This window comes from Ambystoma mexicanum, chromosome 14, assembly GCF_040938575.1.
Source record: "Ambystoma mexicanum isolate Mex_15411 chromosome 14, UKY_AmexF1_1, whole genome shotgun sequence".
Lineage (NCBI taxonomy): Eukaryota > Metazoa > Chordata > Amphibia > Caudata > Ambystomatidae > Ambystoma > Ambystoma mexicanum.
In genome coordinates, this window is record NC_090940.1 from 117,737,041 (window position 1) to 117,756,917 (window position 19,877).

The window sequence follows — 19,877 nt, forward strand, 5'->3', positions numbered from 1 at the left end:
CATCCCTTGATGCATTTCTTCTGGGTTTTTCTGGGGTTCTACCCCTTCCTGTCTCAGATTGTTCTTGATATTTAGGTCATGGTGCTTACCGTTTCCTGTCTGAGATGATATGATATGATATTTTATTTATATCGCGCTCTTACACAGGTGTTTCAGAGCGCGACCAGGCAAAGGGGGGGGGGAACAGGGGAGAAACAAAAACAACGATCTTACTAGGCCCAGTGACATTGAGAACGCGCAAGTGCATGTGGAAGGGAAAAAGGGGTAAAGTGCATGGGGAAGGGAAAAAGGGGGAAAGTGCAGAGCACAGGAGAGAAACAAAATAAATAGTAAGTACATAAATAATTAAATAGAGTGTTAGCAGTGGTAGTGCAGCCTGTAAGAGGCAAAGGTGCTAGGTAAGTCAGATAGGGAGTATCTGATAAGTGCAGAAGAAGAGTGGGTGGAGAACTGTATGGGTACAGACACAGGCCCCAGTGCAAGGGGTGGCCGGGAGGCAGTGCAGGAGGATGGCAGGGTGTGCAGGCACCTGGGCCCGAAGGGCAGAAGGTGGCCAGGTGCAAAGTGCCGAGGGAAAAAGGCAGATCAGCGGGGCAAAAGCAGAGGCGAAGAGGAAGGTCTTGAGGAGCTTCCGGAACCGTAGATGGTTCTCCTCAAGTTCAAGGTGGCAGGGAGGCAGTTCCAAAGGGAGGCCACGGCCGAAGACAGAGATCTACCTCCAGCTCGTTTCTTTGAAAAACGACTGACCCTGAGGGAGTTAGAGGTAGAGGATCGAAGGGCTCGAGAGGGGAGGTATTTACGGAGGGATAGTTGAAGGTATTTTTGTCCCAGGCCCCAGAAAGCCTTGTGGACAATGCAAAGGGTTTTAAATTGAATCCTTGCATCCACTGGGAGCCAATGAAGGGATTTCAGAGCTGGAGAGATACGATCCCAGTGCTTGAGGCCAAGGACAAGTCTCGCAGTCCTGTTCTGGATTAGTTGTAAAGGGCGGAGAGTAGAGGCAGGTAGATTTAGAAAGAGGCTGTTACAGTAGTCCAACTTAGAGAGAATCAGAGCTTGGGAGACAGTGAGCTTTTGAGGGAAAGTGAGGAAAGGAAGAGTACCTCTAAGGAGGTGCAATAAGAAGTTTGATTTTTTAGAGACATCAGAGATGTGTGGGGAGAAGGAAAGTGTGGAGTCAAAGATGACCCCGAGGTTCTTAGCTTTGCAGGTAGGGGCAGGAGGAGGTCCAAGGGAGGCTGGCCAGAGAGTGGGGGGAAAGGATGGAGAGGGTGTACCAATGAGGAGGATCTCAGTCTTGTTGGCATTTAAACAGAGATCGTTGCAGCACACCAATTTTGAATGGCGATGAGACAGTCAGAGATGAGGGAAGGAGAGGAGGTGGCTGAAGGAAGCCTGAAAATTAGTTGGGTGTCATCAGCATAGCACTGGAAATCTGAGCAAAAGATGGAAATGCAGTAGGCGAGAGTTGCCAGGTATTGGTTGAAAAGCCAGGGCAAGAGGTTAGACCCCTGGGGAACACCACAGGTAGAGAGGGAGATAGAAGATAGGAAGGACCCAAGTTGTACCTCGAGGGGTCGATCAGAGAGAAAAGAGGTCAGCCAGGCCAGAGCCTGATCAGTGATACCCAGGTTGTCATGGAGACGATTGAGCAGGGTGGTATGGTTGACTGTGTCGAAAGCAGAGGACAGATCAAATAGGATGAGGACAGTGGGAATGTTAGAGTCAAGGTTGGAGAGCAGGTCTTCACAGATGTTCAGGAGAGCAGTTTCCGTGCTTCTGGCTGATCTGAAGCCAGATTGGTGGTCGTGGAGAGAGCCAACAGAGTCAGCATGAAGGTTAAGCTGAGAGATGGCAAGCTTTTCCAGGAGCTTACCCAAAAAGGGAGTTATGGAAATTGGGCGATAGTTAGCCGGGCAAGAAGGATCAGCTGTGGGTTTCTTGAGGAGAGGATGCACAAGGGAGTGCTTCAGAGGGGAGGGGAAAGACCCAGAGGCAAAGGAGAGGTTGCAGAAATCTGCAAGGGTCGGAGCAAGGGTATCAATGTGGTCCTTAATGGTTTTAGAGGAACAGGGATGGACCTGTTTTGATGAGGCTTTCATGGATCAGACTTGTCTTGCAACCTCATCGGGGGAGAAGAGAGGAAAGGAGGAGAAAGAGGGAGGGTGGTTTGCTGAGGGTGGGTCAGCAAGCAGAGAAGAAGGGAGAGGAGTGGGAGAGGAGGAGAGAGTGGACAAGATGTCCTGGGTTTTCGAGACAAAGTGTGCAGCCAGGGCATTACAAAGAGCCTGAGAGGCGAGAGGAGGGGTGGCTACTGCAGCAGGGTTGGCCAGCTCCTTGCAGATTTTAAAGAGTTTGGCCGAGTTGTTAGATGCCGCAGCGACTCGGGCTTGAATGTGGACTCGCTTCTTAGTGCATACAGAGAGTCAGTATTGCCTTTGGAGCAGGCGGCAGGCCAGTTTGTCAGAGGATGAGCAAGAAGCCCTCTATTTCCTCTCGGCCGCCCTACACTTACGTTTAAGTGTAGATTGTTCTTGATTTTTAAATCCTGGTTTTTACCCCTTCCTGACTGAGATTTTTCTTGATGTTTAGGTCCTCATTTTTATCCCTTCATGTCTGAGATTGTTCTTGATCTTTAGGTCCTTGTGTTTACCCCTTGCAAATCTTTGAACCTTATTCCATCTGACTTCCTATTGGTCCTCATACCTTGATGCGTTTCTTCTGAGTTTTTCTTGGATTTAAAATGTCTACGTTTCTATCCCAGTGACCGATTTGCTTTCTTCTCCTGATTTCCCGGTTTAACTACGTGATCGAATCCCACCCTTGTTTAACTCTGCATTCTTTTAGCCCAAAGGGGGAGGGTAAAATATGGAGGCTAGATGCCTGTGCTTGGCATGCATGCTTTGCTCATCCTATTGCAGATAACTTTGTCATGCATGATGCTGCTCACACCTTCTTGGACTAGACACTCTTGCCCGGGTGGATGCATGGCCGGTCAATGTGAACTGAGGGAGTGCGGTCTTATTCTCTCTCTTCTGGTTACGTGAAGGAAGTTCCCTCTTGCTCGATATTATGGCCAGGATCAGGGTCTACCAGGATGGTAGATCAGTGTGTGCAGGCGTAGGTGTTCACAACAGCCTCAGATGACAAGAGCAGCCTTGTCTGTTACAACGGCATCTCCCCAATATTCCACCCTCATACCCCTTCTGCCACCTTATTATGTTAGGGTCTTCTGCCCTTGAAGAACATAGAGTGGGCATGAGCGGGCAGGTGCAAATTCTGGCTGCTGCAAATTGCACCGATACACATAACAGTGAAAAAGCTTATTTGCAAACCATTCACAATGAAAGAAATGCATCTGTGCCTTGAACCTCGAAGATGAACTTTGTATATACACAATGGGCGTCCCTGGTGGAGTGTCTACTTAGCTGAAGAACAGGATTCATGGCAGGAAAGAAAAGTCCAACCCACGTCAACAGCATTTATAAACATTTGGCTGAGACGATGAAGGCCAACGTAACATTATAAAACGTTTTGAATCGTACTGCAACCATACAGTACGTCATCAATTCAGACTTGACACTGAGTCATGTAACCTGTTTGAAGTCTATTGATTCCGTAACTTGCTTGACTTTCTCTAATACAAAGATAGTTTTTTTTCCCATTCATGCGAAGGCAGGTCCTGCACTCCATCTTTGAGTCTTGAGAAATTAATCGTCGCACTCATGGGTCTCCCAGTTCCTCAATTTAGAGACATGTGCATGGCCGCCTCCTCGCCTTCCCCCTGAAGAAGGACCCTCACTAACTAGGAGTCGGAAACATGTTGGGGGTCACGTTCAGCACGGCAACACAGATAAGGATGTCTGCTCTACCTCACAATAGCAAGATTGGGTTAGTACACTGTTCAAAGAAAAGTGTACTTGTTTTGCATGCTTCAAAATGTTTCTTTTTTAGCAGCGAGCGGCAAATGTATTTGTCATTTTTGTATCTATTTTTTTTTCATTATTTGTTGTTTTTAGTGTCAGATCCCTGCAGATGTTGACTATTTTAAATAATCCTCCTAGTGGTTTGGAGGTCTATGATGTCTTTTTTTATTTTGAACAATGTATCATTAAAAGAACCTTCTTGATAGGACAGGTAGTAGCTACAAGGTGTACTCCTTACTGAATACCTACAGCACCCATTTTGATTTGTAGCTAACACATTTTCTTGACAAGAGTTCTTTGTGTTTTCGTGTCTGGGTGAGCGCCAATAACAGAACTCTTCAAAGGAGAGACACACCTACACTCGCAACTGGGGTAACCTGATCCCCAAAAGAAAACAAGGCGCTTGCTTCTCTGGCAGTTTGCCTGTTCCATCCTAAGTCGTGTTTGGGACAAGAGCAAATATGGAGGAACAGATTTCTCCCTGAAAGTTGTTGACTCCCCTCATCTCCCCCTCTCCCTCCCCGCCCCCCCCCCCCCCACATGTTTTTAGTACTTTTTCTCTCCTCATACAGCTTTCACTTCCAGCAACTCGGGCCTGCGTGTGGCGTTACTTTTTGTTCAGACTCCGCTGCATTTGCAAGTTTTAGTTTCACCATGTACAAACAGTCCATGTGACAGGCGTGATTATGTGAGAATCACTAGGCGGGTGCAATTTGCAGACGGGCACTTGTGCAATTTGCGCCTACCCCACTTTGGTCTGACAGCTCCACATTTTTGGATATCTGGTCCCTGAGCTATGTGTGTCTCAAAGGATGCCACCAGCGTCAGAGTTTGTGCAGGGATGCTCACTCAGTTGTGGTGACAGTGACTGACCTGTGCACACAACTCTCGGCGGACAGCAAGCGGCCAGTTGGGCTTTCTGTTAGGCAGAAGTGTCGTCTGCCAGGGGTGCATTAGCCCACCCTCTAACTTGCTCGGTGCGAGGGGGGCCCATGCAGGTAGGTTCAGACACTTCTAAACTAAGCCTAGAAAAGAGCCGCCTTTAAGAGATGCTCCATCAGAATGCATGATGAGGTTGCGCTGATGGTCCAAGGAAACTAAAACCAGCTGCAAGGATAACTCCACTACTTCCACTAGTCACCACTTAAGATATTTAGCATGTTATGTAACCTCTGGCTCGCCAGGTGATTTGGACTACAGCTCCCGTAAGCCCTTGCAGTCTATGGTATAGGATCATGGGCACAGGTTTCAGATCCTTGACCGACTAGAAGGCTGACCTTAGACCATGCTCTTCCATTCAGAGCCGGTATTAGGCCCGGGCAACCTGGGCGGTTGCCCGGTGCACCACAGGCCCCCCCCCAGCTCTTCGGAGTCTTTAAAGGACTCCCCGAACTGGCTTAGTGGGTGAAGGTGCCCTATTGAAAGGAAATGCGCCCCGAGCAGGGCACTCTGATGCTAAACCAGCACATGCCATGGTGGCCTGCTGAAGTGGGAGCAGGGACTTAATTACTTAAATTAGATGATATGATAGGTTATTTATAACGTGCTTAATACCCAGAGGTTTCTAAGCACGGACCCGGTGGATCGAACCTGTGTTTTGCTCTGTGTTGTCTGGCTTCCAAGACAAGCATTTTACCGCTGAGCTATCCTCCCGAGACATTGAGTGCCACTGCTAGGCACCACCACCACCCACACACCCTGTTTCACCGAGGAGACCCATTAATAGACCAGTGTTGAAATCCTGCCTCTTTTGGAGTCATTGCAAGAAAATCAATGGGATGGCAGGAGAGATATCTCACAACATTCCATTCCACTGTGACGCCTGTCCCCTGTATGACTCTTTTTGGCCAACTTTCAGAAAACAGCTGTTGTGCACTGTAAGGAGGCTGTTGCGTGCACTGTAAGGAGGCTGTTCCGTGTCAATAAACAGAGACTAGTCAACTAGTGAAGGATATGTAGCCTTTGGCTCTACAGGAGTTTTGAACTACAACTCCCATCAGCCCAAGGCTGCATAGTCAGTGGCGTAGAAACATGGGATTCGTGGTCCAAAACATCCCTAGAGATAAAGATTGGAGGCCCCCTGTTTTAAGCACCTAAAGGTTAAACACGTGTGTTGCTTTTCTATGGATTAAAGTGCTTCCCTGCACCAAGTTTAGGCAGTGCTGCTTTTGCACAATAACGGCCAGGTTATCAAAATGTGCCATTGTGGAAAAAATTAAGCCAATGAGTTTAGCACCAATTTTGCTGCTATATAATTTGGAATGGAGCAAACAAGTTTAGCCCCAACCCATATTATCTGAAAATGTTTTTAGTAGGTGGAAAATGAAACAGACTTTTTTTATATACTATGTGTTGCATAACATGAAAAGAAATGAGGTAAGGTAAGCAGATTTCTTTTTAAATTGTGCAGCAACCTGTAGAAAAAAACGCCCTGATTCATACTTGCCCTGGTGCAACCGTTTTTAGATAATACTTATTTATTTATTTATTCTTTAATGTGATACAGATTGAAAGTAAATTCAAACTTTACACATAGAAAAACAATTTTCATAAATGTCCTTAAAACAATACACAAATAATGTTCAACAAATGTGCACAAATATACAAGAAAAATAAAATAAAAAGAAGAAACAAATGAATATAACATGTGCCAACACGAAGATGCGGAATATCATTGTTATTATTAATTTGACCCAAAATGCTATGCGGACATGTACACTGTACATAGTTATATGAGTGTTTACAATAGCAACTCACATCAAGCTCATATATACAGCTTCAGTTCGAGCTGTGCCAACAAGAAGTCCATACTGCCCTATATTTTCTTCGCATTGCGGGTCACCAGTTGCTCAAATCAATGGGCCCAGATTTAGCTCGATTTTTAGCCATACATTGTAAAGGGCTATGAACAAATGCATATTACAAGTATTAGTACAGTATAGCCAAAAAGGCATTTCGCAGATAGGGGTTATGTACAAATTCACCAAGATGCAGTAATATTGTGCTAGTTAGTGACCAGCATTCCGTTAGAAGATGTTTAGCTGTCTCCAAGCATTCAGGTGACTTGCAAAGGCGACAGACTCGCTCAGGGACTGGGATATTTTCTCTCGCTCCCATGATCCTCAGAGTAGGTAATTGTTCCAATCTAAATAGGATGATAAAGCGTCTGAGTCTTTTCGTAGGGCAGAGGTTCAGATAAGCTTGGGGCTCCATATAAGTGTACAATCTGTATTTGATGAAATGATAGCTCTTTAGAGTGCTCAAGTGTGAAAAGTTCTCGAGCCAATCCCAAAGGTCCACCCTTTTCCCAAGTGCTTTATGTACTTCCTTAGTGTAAGCTACCCCTCTATGTATCCAACCTATGTCAGCGAGAAATATAGTCATTGCTTTAAATAGGGGTGAAGTGGTGTGTTTTTTTACCACCTCTTGGTGTATCACAGACAGTAGAGGGTTAGAGCAACAACTAGTCATTTTGAGGTACAACCCGGCTCTCCTTTTGAGTACCGTGGCTTTTAGTGATGGAAGACCCAGTTCCAGTCTTATCAAAGCCATCGGTACTCCCGGGGACAGTCCCAATATGCGACGCCAAAATTTGCCTTCCATCACTTGGAGCCAAGCTAAGTCAAACAAGAGAAGGGCTTCAAGGCCATAGGTGATCATGGGCATGAATACTTGTATATACAGGTGCCGTGTCCCCCAAAGCGTAAAGCCACCCTGCTTATTAGTGAATGCAGCAATCAATGCAGTAACTTGCGCTGCCCTGATTTTGCGACCTTGTCTGCATAAATGGTAATCGCCATTAGGCTCAATTACAACTCCGAGATACCGGTAGGAGGGAGCATAAGGTATATTTGTTTTACCCGCCATCAGGTTAACTCGGCAGACTCTTTTCCCAGTGAATCTGAGCACTTTAGTCTTGTCTAAATCGATGGTCAACCCATTCGTACTAGCATATTCCCATAAGGTGGTAGCAGAGCGCCGTAGCCCACTGATAGTGTTGTCAAATACTACCAGGTCATCAGCGTATGCTAGTACAGTACAAGGCGCCTCGCCAATTTTAGGTGGGCAATTATCAGTTTCGGCTAATACTGCCGGAATGTCGTAAACATAGAGGTTGTAGATCAGGGGTGCAGTACGCATACCTGCTTTACCCTCCGGTTTTGGATAACTTTTTTTGTCATGTTGCCTTCTTGGTTTAGCCTGAGGTGAGCAGAAGTGTTTTGATGCAGGAGTCTCAAGTAGTACAAGAGACCTTCCGGACATCCCAATGCTTCAAGTTTCAGCCACAGCCTGTCTCTAGGGATGGAATCAAAGGCAGCCTTTAAGTCAATATATGAAGCATACAAAGGAGGCTGCCCCTTAGAGAGCGCCAGTGTGCGAATTATGTCCATTACCATAAGGTTGTGTGAGGTGGCGTAATCCCGCCGAAATCCACTCTGGAATTTACTGAGTATGTTGGCCTCGTCAACCCATTTTTGTATTTCGCTAAACAACAGTGAGGCAAAATGTTTGCCTGATATGTCCAACATTGATAAAAGCCTGTAATTGTTGGGATCGGCACGAATGCCCTTTTTGAAAATGGGGATGAGGACTGCTGTTTGCCAAGAATGCGGGAGTCTCCCCTACGCTAACACCTTTTCAAAGAGAACTGTAAACACCTCCGCCCAGAATTCGGGGTAGTTCATAATCACTACGTTTGCCAGGGGCCATTCGGGCCAGGGGCTCTTGAGGACTTAAGAGTTTTAATTTTGTTCCAAATGACCACCGGGGAAACTTCAAAGGGCGGGTAAGTAGGGGCCTTAGACAAGGGTATCTTAAGAGACTCACTCTCCCCGTGATTACGTTCTTCTAGAAATTTTACCCAGGTCTCCTCGCTAATAGGGTTAACTAGTTGGCTTTTACCATTCTCCCTAGTCTCGTTCAGCAGAGACCAAATGCTGCGAGAGTTCCTAGAGCAAATAGTCAGTATCAGTCTTTGGTAGGCACTATTTTTCACAGCCTTTTTTATATGCTTAATGCTCATTTTATAGCTATATTTGGCTTTTCTAATCCTCTCGCGGTAAAGGGCTGCAGGCAAGTTCAAGGTCTTAATATTACGAATTTCCGCTCTCAGCCCTCTCTTAGCATCTCTGATTCCTTTGTTGTAAGGTTGACTAACGCCCTCTGGTCTTAGCATGTGGCTCACTTTAGTCACACATTGTTTTCCAGAAAATGCCAGAATCCATTCTTCAATGGCATTGACAGACATGCTGTTGAAGTCTAGGGAGTTTACTGAGGGAGTGTTTTGAGGGCTTCCGTAGCTAGTCTAATGTTTTTTTCAGACCATACAATTCTTGAGCCTGCATTATTGATGTTAATTCTGCCGATATTCAAGATGGGAGTGGTATGACTAGGTAGTCGGAGAAAGCATTGGAGCATCGCATGATCACTCCAGTTAGTATTAATCACTTTCATGTCAGCAACTTTTGTCTGCATCTCAGGGCACATGAATATGTAGTCCAAAGTGCTGGTAGCTGACCCATTTGTCCAAGTATGTTTCCCCGGCCTGTCACCAGACGTGCGGCCGTTGATCATCTCAAGATCCCATAAGGAAAACAATTGTAGCCAGCCCAACCCCTCAGCCTCTCTTTTCTCATGGGTCATTAAACAAATTGTACTGAGGTTAGGGTTAGGTGATACAAAACCCTCCCCAATCATGTGGCAGTTAAAATCCCCCATGACCGCCACTGCAGTGTTACCAGGTTTCATTAACCAAGATGACATTAGGACCTGTACTGCTTCTTGTAAGGATTCACTAATATTAGCACCTGGTGGATTGTAGAGGTTAACAAGGAGAAACCTAAAAAAGCAGCTTTCCTCTTCATACTCAACCTCCACTGCCATGAGGTAATCCTCAAGTTCACAGTGGACCCTTCGGGAAACCATTGTGTTTACCACCCAAATGAGCAAACCGCCAAAAGGACGGCCCCTTATGCGTCGTTTTGCGAAAGATTGATATACAACAAAACCATCCCATAGTAGAGGGTCCATTGCCCAGGTTTCTTGAAGACAAATGCAGCTATGTTTACCAAGAGAGTCAACGAAACCTCTGCCCTCAATAAGTGGGCAAAGCCTCTGCAATTCCAAGTGAGAAAAGAAAAGGCTCAATGATTGTGTACAACCCCCGGAAGGGATTCCATTAGCCACTTTAGCACTTGTTGGACTTCGGCAAGTTCAAGATTTTTCATATCCGCTTGCTTAAGGCAATTAAGCGCAGTAACTGGAGCTGCAGTGACGTCAGGGCAAATGTTAGGGTCCACTTCATTCAATGTCTACGTCAACAGCCCTAAATTCTTCTTTGTATTTCCTGATCAGCCGTGCTGTTGACAGAAAAGTGCAATGTAAGGCAGAGACGTAGGGGTTCGGACCTGACAGAGGTTCTACAAACATAAAGTCGTCTGACTTCAATACTCGAAGTTGGGGAATACAATAGAGTCTGACTAATAGCTCAGATTGCGCAAGCCAAGTGTTTTTGCCACTAAGATAGAAGTTCTTAATGAGGCAGATGCGGTTCGCATTGATGTCTTTAGGGTCATTCCCAAATTCAGGATGTGCAGGCACCAATAAATGTCCCTCTTGTACGGGTTCTGATGGTAGTTCAGTGACTATTGGTGAGCTAGGTTCCAGTTCTAGGTCCAAATCTTTCAAAAGGTCCTCGTCCAAGTCTAAGGCCCTCATTACGACCCTGGCGGAAATCGAAAAACGATGGCGGAAATGCAATACCGCCATCGAATAGCGCTCGGTGCGATTATGACCCGTCACCGCAAAGTACGATGCCATTAGCGACACCGCAGTGAACGCCAACGCTAACTGCACCAAGTACGCGCGCGCGCGCCATGCCAAACCGTAATTACCACCATGGCGCAACGGTACGCGAATTCTGACCCTAGCGGACATGCACCTAATGCCATCAAGCACGGCGGAAAGTACCATTCCGCCATGGCGAGAAGTACGGCATCGCGAACCAACCGTAAACGGCCCTACTGAGTGCCTGTACACCGCTCCCTGGCCACATTGTACAACTCCCCGTAGGTGAAATGAAGTCACACAATGCAACCAGTGAAATGTACAAGTCATCCATGCCTGCCAACGAACAAATGAATCTCAAGAGGGGCCAATGGGAGCTGCAGGGCACAGATGGCACGAATACAGAAGCCATACAAATGGACATGACCTCAGTCTCCCTCCAAGAAACGCACGCAAACACAGGCACCTGTGACCAGCCATATTCTGATAATCACATCATTCCACCAATCCAACTGGCTGACCGGCATCTGTTACACAAAAGCCAATCCCCCGCCCCTGAGCATGACATCATTAAAACAGTCATATTGGCAGCCCTCATCCCTGACCTCACTGGGCTTCGTAGGCAAACGCGCCCAGCACAGTACCACGCAACTATACCCCGAAGCTGGAACCCAATGCAGATCTCCTCACAATACATCGCTCCCCAAATAGGAATATGCCACATCACCTGCAAAGAAGAACGCTACACGGTTCATATCAGAATAGAAATTTAATGCACAACAAATTCACCAAGCCCATACAGCCATTAGGCCATGAACTCCAAAATACATTTCACCATTGTGGGCTGCATCCGCAATAAATGACCAGCTACTTCTTGTGTGACGCCCTGTACCCTCATGGTACACAGGGGCTACATTCTCGTACGAAAAGGCAACATGGAAGCGCCTCGAACCGCAGGGCCGTCCCAATAGGGAGGCACTAGTCCAGCTGAAAGGCCGAAATGTTGCTCCTAGCCACTAGTACTGCGTAAGGGCATGTGGCCCATTGGCGATCATCCCATAAGATCGTAATGCTGCTCCACTGATTAACACGAAGCAGCAGGTGTCGGGAGTAAAATCCATCTGCAGGAGTGGCATACAGATGGCAGTGGCAAAAGGGGAGGAGATACCTGTCACCCAAACGAAATGAAAAAGAATAGTATGGCCATCAGAACTACATATGAATTACTCACTTCAATGATCACACCAAATCCACAGCCATATGCATGCTAGCCCACTCCAAAGGATCATCACCAACCAAAAACCACTAGCGAATCATAACTATCTATATCGAGGTGAAAACACTATCACAAACGCCTGTTTCCATACTCACATGACATGTGAAACTTCCATTGAGTCTGTGCGTTATGCAGCCTGCAAAATCCACTGTGCCCCAGCCCGTAATTCCAGTGTTGTGAAGTACAATGTAATTGGGAACGTCCGGCCTTATCGCCCACTTCGCTATTGCGCATCCCATACTATTCATATCAATCATTGCATCCTCGCCATGGCCCCTGTCCCAAGGACATTGAACAATAGAATGTTATATTTGCAGTCAGACCTGTGGGCATCTCCTCGCCGCTAGCTGAAAACCGAAAGCGCCGTCCTTCGAATTCCTCATTTGCAACATCACGTCGAAAAGGCATCTGTGGCCGCTTGAAATCACAAATTAATCCATCTAGTGCGGCTGTGTGTGAAAATGGCAACTGCCTTCACTCACAAATGGGACGCCCCGCCCGTCGGTGAACCTCGGTACAGTGTCGCATGAGGGTCCACCGTTACTCGAGTACTACGTTCCACTGACCCTTCACAAGTCTGTTCGCGACTGCAAGGATAGTATGTGAAACAATGGGACCATAGCAGAATGAACATATCAACCAATGTTACACTGCCATCGGGTACAAATACATGATTGTAATGGCAAGATGCCATTCGTCGAATTGCAGCGTTGTGTGCGGGACGTGCTCGCCCAAAGGGGAGAGCAGCTTGCACAGGTGGAATGAATCACCACAGGTGGAGGCCATACAGCCTGAAAACACATAAATTGCACACCCAACCCCCTCCCACAACCACACCCACTCCGAAATGCTACCGGCAGGACTAGCCATGTTGGCCCTGGGGGACCTGATAGCACTGCAAGTACTCCAACTTCAAGAAGAAGACGAACACCAACTACAACCGGCCGCACGGAGGAGACGCAGGAGGAGGAGGAGGAGGGCAAGGCAGGGCCAGCAAGGGCCGCCAGCACAGCCACTACCACCACGCAGGCAGCCCACAATCCCACGCCTCCGAGCACATCCGTTCAACCTCACTGATGAGCAGATCCACACCCTCTACCGTTTGGACCGGGACACCATAACCGCCATTGTGGACATGACACAGGCTGACCTTGTCAGCATGATAGATAGCCCAACCGCCATCCCACCCCTACTGAAGGTGGTGTCTGTACTCCACTTCCTGGCCACAGGCACCTACCAGCACACAGTCGGACAGTTGCATGGCATTTCACAGCCACTGTTCTCACGGACACTATTGCAAGTGCTCGATGCCCTCCTGCAGCACGCAGACGACTACATCTCTCTACCACGCTCGGAGCAGGAAATTACCAACACCAAAGTGGGATTCCATGCACTTGCCGGCATACCGGGTTGCATTGGTGCCATCGACTGCACCCATGTGGAATTGGTCGTCCCACATGCCATGGAGGCCCAGTACCGCAACCGAAAACAATATCATTCTCTGAATGTACAAATGGTGTGTGACTCCAACAGGATCATCACACATTGTTGTGCCCGATTTCCAGGATCAACCCATGATTCTATGGTCTTGAGGAACTCTACAATACCACGCTACATGGAGCGACACGCAGGGAACAGATCCTGGCTACTCGGTGAGTCTCATTTCAAGCATGATAATGTGGGGTATGTGATGCGGCAATGACCTGGCAGGAAGGGGGTGGGTGCGTACGTAGCAATGGCATTCCTCAAAATACCTTTATTGTCCACATACAGGTGATGCCGGGTATCCACTGAAGAGATGGCTCCTTACACCAGTCCGCAACCCACGGGACCAGCATGAGGAGGACTACAACCATGCCCACTCACGTACCCGTGTAGTCATAGAACAGGCATTCGGCCTACTGAAGACTCGTTTCCGCTGCCTCAGCAGGTCTGGCGGGGCACTCCTGTACCGCCATGAGAAGGTTGCAAAGATGGTCATGGCATGTGTCATGCTACACAACATGTGCGTACGTAGAAATGTGCCCATGCCCCCTGACGCAGAACTGCAAGCACCTGAAGATGGTCATGATGAGGGTGGGGATGTGGCAGCACCTCAAGGAGTCTGCGAGGCACAGGAGGGCCGTGACATCCGTCAGCATATCATAGATGCATGCTTCTAGCACTCACGCCTGGTGGCTGATACATGGACACGGGACTCGTGGCACTGTGTGTGTCTGGAACATGCACAATATGGACTGTACGCCTATAATGGCCTCGTACACAAAGATCAATGTCCACGCATCTCATTGTATGATCGTGCATTGTTTATGGCATATGTGATATCATGTTAAACACCCTATCGACCCGCCACCCAAGTGAGCCCAACACACCCCCTCCACCCTCCTACCTCCCCCCCGAACACCAGTGTCCAAAGATGCTCATTGTCAGTGGGCAGTCGCTATTGCAAGCCCCCTCTCCGGGTATCAGGGGCACCCCTGCCTGTGGAGCGCAGGTTCCTCCCAGATCTACGTTGGGGGCTGCCCTGGACGGAACTTGCAACGGATGATGTCTCTGCCTGCTCACGTCCATGCATGTCCCTAAGGGTTTGTGAGAGCTCAGTGAGCACACGGCGCACAGCGGCAAGTTCGGCACATACGTCTTTGGACGTCGCATGCAGTTCCCCCCTCAGGCTCTCGGTGCTTCTCTCCATTTGTACTCTCAGGCTCTCGGTGCTTCTCTCCATTTCTACTCTCAGGCTCTCGGTGCTACTCTCCATTTGTGCCCTTAGTGTCTCTGTACTTCTCTCCATTTCTGCCCTAAGTGTCTCAGTTGATGTTTCTATGTCTGCCTTAGTGCCCCCACATTGATCGGCATGGTCCTTGAGGAGCGTGGCCAGTTGCTGCTGTTGCACGATTACCTGGTCGAGGGACTGTTGCCTCTGCTGGGCCATGGCCATTTGCGGTGGTGTCACAGAGGGGCTGGTCACCTCATGTTGCCTTGCCACAGGGCTTGTGGGGGATGGCCAGTCGTCGTCTTGTGGGTGCCCCTGCGTGGTATCCTCATGGTGTACGGGATGGAACAGACAGGGGGATTGAGACAGGTCATGGATGGATCTAACTTCGACATCCCCGTTTTCTGTGTCGGAGCATGCTGCCATTAATGCAGTGTCACCTATGGTGCTGCTGCCACCAGAAGCAGTGCCTACTGTGGCATCCATTGGGGGGACCTGTGGTGGTGCTGTTGTGGGCATGCTGGCTGCTGGGGTGCCTGTTGGAGTTCCCTCCTGTGTGCTGCCACTTGATTTGTGCTGCTGCCGTGTCTTGATGCGTGCAGCTGAGGTGGAGGGTCTTTGGCCGTTGGTCTTGGCCCTCTTTGCAGGTGTGCTGGTAGGGGTGTCCTGGAGCTCGTCGTTTGAATCGGACCCTGTGGTGGAGTAAAGGAGGGCGAGCGTTATAAATGGGTCTGTGGAAATTGGAATGGCAATGTATCACATGCATTGGGGTGGTACCTGAGGGTGATTTGGGTTGGGGCCTTGGAGGTGGTTTCATTTGTGTGTGGAGTGAGGGTGCAGTTGTTTTGCAGCCTGCAGTTAGGGTGTGCCTGCTGCACGTGTAGAGGGTGTTTTTAGGATTTTTAATTATTTATGTATTTGATGTGAGTTTTAAGGTGTGCTATCAGGCCTATGTATGTGGACGTTCTCCTGGACATGTGTTACTGTTGCACTATGTGGACACGTGGTACTTCACATGATTGGACATTGTGGTTTTGGCATTGTTTTATTTGGGACACCTACCTGATTCTTCGGATGTCTGCACTCCTTTCTCCATCCCTCCGACTCCCTCTATGGTCTCTATTCCAATGGTGGAGGCACAGATTTCTTCCCAGGGGGTCAACTTGATGGGTGATTCCGATCCTCCCCCGGTAGCTTTGGCAATGTTACGGTTGGCGGATAGTATGCTCCGTACGCGTATCCGCAAGTCGTCCCATCGCTTTCTGCATTGCTGTGGGTTGCGGGGTGCGGTCCCCACCGCACTTACCCGCTGTGCCACCAGGGCCCATATGGCCTTCTTGTTCGCAAGTGCCGTCCTGGTCATTTGCATGGAGAAGACGGCGGCAGCATTCTCCTGGAGGGTCTCTGTGAGCACGGTGAGTTCCTCACGGGAGAAGTGGACCTGCCGCTTGCGGTCGCACGCTTTCTTCGCTACTTTTCCCATTTTTCTTGGTTTCACTAGGGTGGATGACGGGTTGGGATGTGTCTCAGGGTAGTATTTTTAATGGTTGTGTGGAAATAGTGGTTTTATAGGTGTACGGCGTGATGTTTCCCGTTCCGGGACCATGCTTTTACTTCCGTTTCCGTATATTTCCGGTCACCGTACTTTCCGGTTGCCGCTCATTGCGGTGACCGCTAAGATGGGTGGCGGAATTGCACCTAGGGCGCCGTACGGCGGCGGTGTGGGCCGTTTTGGGGTCATTTCCGCCATCGCGGACTTTGCACTTCCGCCATGGCGTGGTGCTCGTGCCCGATGGGTCGGAATGAGCCGCACTTTGCTCCGTCGTGCAATGGCGGAAACGCTATTTACGCTATGGCGGTCCGGTCGGTTGATTTCCGCCAGGGTCGTAATGAGGGCCTAAGTCTTTCAAAAAATCCTTGTCCGCATCCTGGCTAATGGGTTTGTCTTCAGGCACCAACCAGCCAGCGAGGGAACCTTTGGCCGTTGGCGCCAGTGCAGCTGCTCTAGCTAGTTTCTTCTTAGCTTTTTTTGAGCATATGTCTAGCCCTGACCGTGGCTCAGCATTAGGGGGTAAAGCACTTATTTTGGATTCTTTATTTTTAAGCGCCTTCCTCGCCAGTCTATGTTGTTTCCGTGAGAAAAAAACGTAAGGACTTTGTGTTGTCTCAGGGTCAGCAGCATTCTCTTGAGGTGTATCGTGGTCTCCAACATTGATTATGGTTTCTGATGGCTTGGCTACAACGCCCTCCATATTATCCTGGTCGTCACTTCCGTCCACAATATTTAAGGCGTCAGATAGATTAGCTTCCGCCTCTTCACGAAGATGATCCTTCTGGTCTAATGCCATGATAAGGGTGTTGGTATTAGTCAGGATACGACCTGACATTTGAAGTAGAATCTTGAGTGCAAATTGTAGGGCAGCAACTGATGACTGCAATTCGGCAATCTCAGTTGAGCCAGGATGTTGGCAGTCCAAGTCCACATCCTCTTTGTCTGGTGCATCCTCCATAGATGCCATTGCTAAGTTAGGGGAGGCAGACAAACGTCCGCTACTTCCAATGGAGTTATGTAGTCCAGGAGGAGTGCTCATATTGCTTATATCATGGGGTAATGAGCCGCTTATTATCGTCAGAGGGGTGTGGGATGCCATCCCTCTCTGGATATTTAGGCACAGATCTAAGAGGGAATTGTTGTCAATGTCGTCGAAATTAATAGTATTCATTAGCGCACTGCCATTAGAGCCTGGGACTGCGGTTTCTTCGATAGTAGTTGAGTTTGTTTCCGGAGGAGGATTTACTGGAAAGAACTCGGTGATGGCGCCTTGGTCCACTGGCTTGGCGTATTTCGCCTTCTTCTTAGATTTGCCACCCTTCGTATGAATCTCCATATTCCCCTCTAAAGGTAGGGTCTTAGTTTTCCGCAGGTTGTAGCTCGAATGGGAGGAATTTTCCCTTCCTGCATGTTAAGGGAGGGAAGGAGGTCAACGGCCACCAAGGTTATCTATTCAGAGGAAGGGAAACTTTCCCATACAGGTTTAGATAATAAATATGAGAGTTAATGAGAGATGGTTATTATTCCCTTCAACCCCGGGATGATAGCAAAAGGTGAACCACAGCCTCAGGGGTTGACCAAGTAAGTCCTCACACCCAAAGGCCGGAGAATTGGGCGAAAGTCAAGGTATCGAAGCACCCAGGATCAAAGGCCAAAGCCCACAGCCTCCTGGGAATGTGATCTATAAGCCAGGTTAAATGTGTCTTGCAACTTCTGCTCTAATGAGCCAAGAAGGTGCAGCAGTACAAGGCCCAGCAACTGCACCCGTGGACCACACAAGCCAAAGTAAATAAGGGTTGCACACTACAAGGGTCCACGGGAATCAGGGTCGCATCAGATGTCAAATATGTAAAGTTAGCTAACTTAGCACTATAGTTGTGCTACACTGGCCAATTATTGTGCATAGAGCGTCAGGAGGAGAGATCACTGGATGGAGGCCAGATAGCGTGACAACTAGCCCGCGAGCAGCACGCTCCCGGCTGTTCACTCACCTCCTGCAATGTCCCAAGGGGGCCCTTGCACAAAAAAGGCCAACCAGTAAGGTCCAGCAAGGACACGGAGCCGCGCCACAGCTATTCCGTCGGCCCGCCGCTGTGCTGTTATTATACTGCAGCAGCGGCTCCCGTTGGCACAGCACCGCAGAGAAAAATGCCGGGTCCCAGCCGATGCCACTGTGCCAGGAAACGGAGCCTGCGAGCCGCAAGTCGCAAGTGCTCCAGCGAGCCGCGTTCCCTCCGCGTCCACGTCCAACTGCAAGAGGAAATGACCCTGCAATGTGTCTAGCCGTGTCAAGCCGCACCCCAATGTGCTCCGCAAACGCAACCACAAGCATAGAGGCCGCTTCCGACACTGAGTTAAGCACATTTAGATAATACCGATTGTGGCAAACCCTGTTTGCTCCATTCTGTACTATCAACGTTTTTAGCACCAGTGAAATGTTAGATAATCCGTCCCAGGTACTAGACTCCCGGGACTGCAATCTTCTGGGCAGGCGGGAATGTGCATCTCGCTCCCGCCCCCTCCCGATCCAGTTGACCTTTATCCCCTGGCATGTGTTTACGGAGGCTCCCCGCCTCACTCTACTCCCGGCCCACTCTTTCTTGGGACCATGAAGGGATTCGCTCTTCCTGAAGATACTCCATAAAATATGGAAGCAGCCGTTTGCAGCAGCCCCAGTGCGGGACGTTTGCAGTGGTTTTCATTACTGAAACAGTGTTTTTCAGGTGTTCTCTGAGCCTGCATAGACATAGCCCAGGGCCATGTGCTTCTGCTCGCCTTCCACTTCGTTGTGTCAAAACTTTTCTTCCCTTCTTCATGACATTCGTTTTATTAGTCTCATTTCTTCTTCCCTCCTGTCCTACTCCGCTTTTCTCTTTCTTTCCATTCATCTTTGCATCCCTCTTTCGTGCCTTTTCTCTTTCTTGTTATCATTATTCCTGTCTCTTCTTTCTTTTTCTCGTTGTTCCCGGCTCTTTCATTCTTTTCTCTTTTCTCTTTCCTTCCACTGTCTTCATGCTTTTTTATATTTCTTTTTTATTTCTATATATCATTCTTTCTGTCTCTTCGTTTTCTTTCTCTTTTTTTCTGTCTCTTTCTTTCATTTCTCTTTCTTTCCATCCCACTTCACGCTTTTTTAGTCTTTGTATTTTCTTTCTATTTATCATTCTTCCTGTCTCTTCCTGTCGCTTTCGTTCTTTTTCTCTTTCATCCTGTCTCTTTCTTTTTTTAAATCTTTCTTTCCTTTATTCTTTATATTTTTCTTCCTTTGTTTCTTTTTCTTTCCATCTCTTTCTTTATTTTCCTCTTTCTTTCCGTCTCTTCCTTTCTTTTTATCTTTCTTCCTGTCTCTTTCTTTAACTTTCAGTTTATATTTCTTCCTATCTCTTCCTTAATATTTCTTCATGTCTCTTTCTTTTTCTTTCTTTCTTTCTTTCTTTCTTTCTTTCTTTCTTTCTTTCTTTCTTTCTTTCTTTCTCTTTCAAGAAAGAAAGATGGAAAGAAGTGAAACAGGTTCTTGGCAAGGAGCTGGGACTGGCTCTACCCCTTGTGACCCAGTGTTGGGGGGATTGGAGGCCTATGTGTGTCTAATTTGAAAAAAACATAAACGCAAATTGGTGAAAATAG